The following is a 5,919-nucleotide window of genomic DNA, read 5'->3' as shown; positions in this document are numbered from 1 at the left end:
GATTTCCTACATATCCTGGGCTAAACAGGAATCAGGTCAATGTAGTTCGAGAAGTTTTGGTAGCTGGGACTACCATGGGATTGCAATGCTTGCTGCTACTGCTATTGCTGTTGTCACTGTCGCGTCACTGACCGCCTTATTACAACCAAACGAAAATTAGAAACTGAACTATCTACTTATATGTATGTCAACTGCTAGTTACAAGATTCCTATCTATGATTCTTTTACGACTTGATCTTGGGTCTTAGCTGATTCTGTTTGTAGACTCCGATCTGAATCTTGATGCTTGCGAGTTGCGGCGACTTGTTTAACCTCTGGGATACTGAGTGAGACGCAATTGGCAGGGTTTAGGACCCTAGTCAAATGTTGGAGTCGATCTGCTTTCCATTCACTCTGATATCTCGGGATGTCTTATCTTTTTTTTCTTTGATTCCGAACTGGGATTCATCTCGTGGGTCATTTCGATCCATGTGGCTCGAGGTCAAGACCTGCGGGAGAAAACAAGCGAACGAAATTTTCTGCCCCAGTTTCACTAGGAAAATTTCGTTAATTATTCACCAAGAAGTTCATAAAATTAATGAAAGAGGACATGCATACTCAGTTCAGGGTTGGGGCCCTAATACCGACTAGCTGGAAAGGTTCAGTTCAGGGTTTAAAACCTTAATGCCGAACAAAGGAAGAATTCAGTTTAGGGTTTAAAACCCTAATGCTGACTAAAGGGAAAATTCAGCTTAGGGTTTAAAACCCTAATGCTGATTGCATGAAAAAGCTCAGTTTAGGGTTTAAAACCCTAATTCTGGCTGAAAGGAAAAGTTCAGTTTAGGGTTTAAAACCCTAATGCTGATTGCATGGACAAAAGCTCAGTTTAGGGTTTAAAACCCTAATGCTGTCTGGAAGGAAAAAGTTCAGTTTAGGGTTTAAAACCCTAATGCTGACTAAAAGGAAAATTCAGTTTAGGGTTTAAAAACCTAATGTTGATTGCATGGAAAAGCTCAGTTTAGAGTTTAAAACTCTAATGCTGGCTGAAAGGAAAAAGTTCAGTTTAGGGTTTAAAACCCTAATGCTGACTAAAAGGAAAATTCAGTTTAGGGTTTAAAACCCTAATGCTGATTGCATGGAAGAGCTCAAGTTTAGAGTTTAAAACTCTAATGCTGGCTGAAAGGAAAAAGTTCAGTTTAGGGTTTAAAACCCTAATGCTGACTAGAAGGAAAATTCAGTTTAGGGTTTAAAACCCTAATGCTGATTGCATGGAAAAGCTCAGTTTAGAGTTTAAAACTCTAATGCTGGCTGAAAGTAAAAAGTTCAGTTTAGGGTTTAAAACCCTAATGCTGACTAAAAGGAAAATTCAGTTTAGGGTTTAAAACCCTAATGCTGATTGCACGGAAAAACTCAGTTTAGAGTTTAAAACTTTAATGCTGGCTGAAAGGAAAAAGTTCAGTTTAGGGTTTAAAACCCTAATGCTGACTAAAAGGAGAATTCAGTTTAGGGTTTAAAACCCTAATGTTGATTGCATGGAAAAGCTCAGTTTAGAGTTTAAAACTCTAATGCTGGCTGAAAGGAAAAAGTTCAGTTTAGAGTTTAAAACCCTAATGCTGATTGCATGGAAAAGCTCAGTTTAGAGTTTAAAACTCTAATGCTTGCTGAAAGGAAAAAGTTCAGTTTAGGGTTTAAAACCCTAATGCTGACTAGAAGGAAAATTCAGTTTAGGGTTTAAAACCCTAATGCTGATTGCATGGAAAAACTCAGTTTAGAGTTTAAAACTCTAATGCTGGCTGAAAGGAAAAAGTTCAGTTTAGGGTTTAAAACCCTAATGCTGACTAAAAGGAAAATTCAGTTTAGGGTTTAAAACCCTAATGCTGATTGCACGGAAAAGCTCAGTTTAGAGTTTAAAACTCTAATGCTGGCTGAAAGGAAAAAGTTCAGTTTAGGGTTTAAAACCCTAATGCTAACTAAAAGGAGAATTCAGTTTAGGGTTTAAAACCCTAATGCTGATTGCATAGAAAAGCTCAGTTTAGGGTTTAAAACCCTAATGCTGGCTGAAAGGAAAAAGTTCAGTTTAGGGTTTAAAACCCTAATGCTGATTGCATGGAAAAGCTCAGTTTAGAGTTTAAAATTCTAATGCTGGCTGAAAGGAAAAAGTTCAGTTTAGGGTTTAAAACCCTAATGCTGACTAGAAGGAAAATTCAGTTTAGGGTTTAAAACCCTAATGTTGATTGCATGGAAAAGCTCAGTTTAGAGTTTAAAACTCTAATGCTGGTTGGAAGGAAAAATTCAGTTTAGGGTTTAAAACCCTAATGCTGACTAAAAAGAAAATTCAGTTTAAGGTTTAAAACCCTAATGCTGATTGCATGGAAAAGCTCAGTTTAGGGTTTAAAACCCTAATGCTGGCTGAAAAGGAAAAGTTCAGTTTAGGGTTTAAAACCCTAATGCTGACTAAAAGGAAAATTTAGTTTAGGGTTTAAACCCTAATGCTGATTGCATAGAAAAGCTCAGTTTAGGGTTTAAAACCCTAATGCTGGCTGAAAGGAAAAAGTTCAGTTTAGGGTTTAAAACCCTAATGCTGATTGCATGGAAAAGCTCAGTTTAGGGTTTAAACCCCTAATGCTGGCTGAAAAGGAAAAGTTCAGTTTAGGGTTTAAAACCCTAATGCTGACTAAAAGAAAAATTCAGTTTAGGGTTTAAAACCCTAATGTTGATTGCATGGAAAAGCTTAGTTTAGGGTTTAAAACCCTAATGCTGGATGGCTGGGGATAAGGTTCGAGAATACTACACGATCTATTTTTTGAGTTTTCTTATTTTAATAGAAGATAAAAGGGAGTTTCGTGGAAGCTTACCTTTCGAGTGAATTCATCATTGTCGAAGTACTTCCTGTACCCGTGTACCTTCTTCTTTGGGCGACACCTGCTTCTTGCACGGTTGTCTTGGATTAGACCTGTTTCAACCTTTCAAACAAAGAATCGTTTGTTAGTTCGGAAATGACGGTCGGTTTGGTGACCTTGATCGTTCCCAGTTGCTTTCTTGCGTTTTTATCTCTGTTGCGAAGTCCCGCCACTGATTTGATTCTAATGGCGAAACTTTTAGACTGCTCAGGCTGGTATTTCTGGATTCTGTGATGACTTGCTTCGTAAGGCTTTTTTTTTTTGTCCCGTTTTGCTTGGAGGTTCTCAACGGGGATTTTATTGGAGGTATTTTGTGGGAATTTGTACAAAAAGGAAGCTCTCTGGGGAATATTTACAAAGCAGATTCTTTGTGTGGATTTTTGTACAATGGGGCGTGCTGGGGATTTATTTCAAAGCGGGGTTTCTAGGATTTGTTGGGGTAAGCTTGCTGGGGAATATTTACCAAAGGACTCGCTGGGGATGTGCTGATGAAAATCCAACAGAGATTTTTCTTTTTTTTTTTCTTTTTTTTTTCTTTTTTTTTTCTCTTTCATACTGGGGAGACTTTGTGGGAGATTGTACAAAAGGAGAAACTCTGTGGGGATTTGTACAAGGGGATACTCTGTGGGGATTTGTCCGAGGGAGGACTTGCTGGGGAAGATTTCAAGATTTCTTTCTTTCCTCTTTACTCTGAAACACCCTCAAACGTCATGATTCATCATGCTTGGGCAATCATACCAACGAGACGAGGCGCTTTCCTTCATGGGACGGGATTCCGTGCAAACAAACCATGCCACCTGTCCTTTCCGGTGTGTCCTGAACTCGGGGTTAAAATGCAAAAGGGATTCGCAAAGAAACAAAGAAAGGGGAAGACAAATCAGGAAAGGAATACCCTTTTCGGGACGAGAAAGACTTATATGAGGAAGATAACGCTGGCTTTAAATGACATGACATGCTCTTTGGACTGGACGTCTGACCTTATAAGAGCTTGCGTTTTCCTGAACCAGAACGGATCTGTGATTCCAAACTGGTGGCACTCTGCCGAAACTTTCTTGGGATGGCGTCATTCTTTTCGGCCAACAGCGCCCTTTGCGGGTTTTCGCTGGCTGACCTCTCTCATTTCTCTTCCTGTCATCGCTTGATAGCACTCTTTGCGAGTTTTTACTAAACAAGCTCTCTCATTTTGGTTTCTCTACTCCCGTCGCCTCGTGGTGCCCGAAGGTTTTCACCGCCGAGACTCTCTCATTTTATCTTTCTCAATTCAGAGTGTGCTGGTCTCCATTTGTGACGCTTATTGGTCCCCCATCATATTTGATAATTGATCTGAAGGCTTGTGCTTGGTAAAGAAAAGGTAGATGATACTAACTTCTAAACTGCTCGACGTGCCCCAGTTTCAATTTCAGGGTGAATGGGATTTTATTGTTGGTGTGACTGAACCTCAGGGAGAGGCTGCCTACGTATCCTTTCGGAATCAAGTCAAACATAGTTCAGGCCTCAATAAATTTTTTTTTTCTTTTTTCTTTTTGTAGAGAGGATTGGGTAGTGTTTGGGGAGTAGTGGGGAATAAAACCTTCGCCATTTTCAAACGTGTCAGGACCACTGGAGTATGATTTAGACGTAGTACCTCTTGACTGCATCTGCATTTACTGCTGTGTCGGGGTCATTTCCTTCGATATCACCTAAATACAATGCTCCTCGCGGCAGTATCTTCCTTACAATGTATGGGCCTTTCCAATTTGGGGCAAACTTTCCTTTTGCTTCTTCATGATGCGGCAGAATACGCCTCAGTACCAGCTGACCTACTTCGAAATTCCGGGGTCGGACTTTCTTGTTGTAAGCGCGGGCCATCCTTCGTTGGTATAACTGTCCGTGACAAACTGCGGCCATTCGTTTTTCATCAATCAACGTCAATTGCTCCAATCGATCCTTGACCCACTCGCTGTCTTCGATATCTGCTTCGACAATAATTCGAAGCGAAGGAATCTCTACCTCTGCCGGTATTACAGCCTCGGTCCCATAAACCAAAAGATAAGGAGTCGCTCCCACCGATGTGCGTACTGTAGTGCGGTACCCCAATAATGCAAAAGGTAATTGCTCATGCCACTGTCGGGAACTTTGTATTGTTTTCCTCAAAATCTTCTTGATGTTTTTATTTGCAGCTTCCACAGCACCATTGGCTTTCGGCCGATAAGGAGTAGAATTCCTATGCGTTATCTTGAACTGCTCGCATACATCTCCCATCAAGTGACTGTTCAAGTTTGCTGCATTATCTGTAATGATAGTCGCAGGAATACCGAAACGACAGATAAGATTTGAGTGCACAAAATCTACTACAGCTTTCTTAGTGACCGACTTGAGAGTGACAGCTTCTACCCATTTTGTGAAGTAATCGATGGCAACCAGTATAAACCTGTGTCCATTCGAGGCCTTTGGTTCAATTGGTCCAATGACGTCCATGCCCCAGGCGACAAATGGCCAAGGCGCAGACATGGGATGCAGTTCCGTGGGAGGTGCATGAATCAAATCACCGTGCACCTGACACTGATGACATTTCCGAACGAAGCTGAAGCAATCCTTTTCCATGGTCATCCAGTAATAACCTGCTCTAAGGATTTTCTTCGCTAAGACATACCCGTTCATGTGAGGTCCGCACACACCTGCGTGTACTTCGTGCATGATCTTTCTCGCTTCCTCGATATCGACACATCTTAGGAGATTGAGGTCCGGGGTCCTCTTATATAACAATTCACCGCTCAAAAAGAAACCACTTGCATGTCGCCTAATGGTCCTCTTTTGATCTCCAGTAGCGTGCTCGGGGTATTCTTGCGTCTTCAGGAACCTCTTGATGTCATGGTACCAAGGCTGCGTATTTGATCCCGCCTCGATTACACTGCAGTAACCGTGTCTTTCCTTGATTTGGATTTCCAAAGGATCGACGTGGGCGTTGCCCGGGTAGGGTAGCATTGAAGCCAAAGTAGCAAGTGCATCCACCAGTTCATTGTGACACCTCGTAATGTACCTGAATTCTATTGATGTAAAG

Source organism: Nicotiana sylvestris, chromosome 1 (genome assembly GCF_000393655.2).
Source record: "Nicotiana sylvestris chromosome 1, ASM39365v2, whole genome shotgun sequence".
NCBI classification, from domain to species: Eukaryota; Viridiplantae; Streptophyta; class Magnoliopsida; order Solanales; family Solanaceae; genus Nicotiana; species Nicotiana sylvestris.
This window is presented reverse-complemented; position numbering follows the sequence as displayed.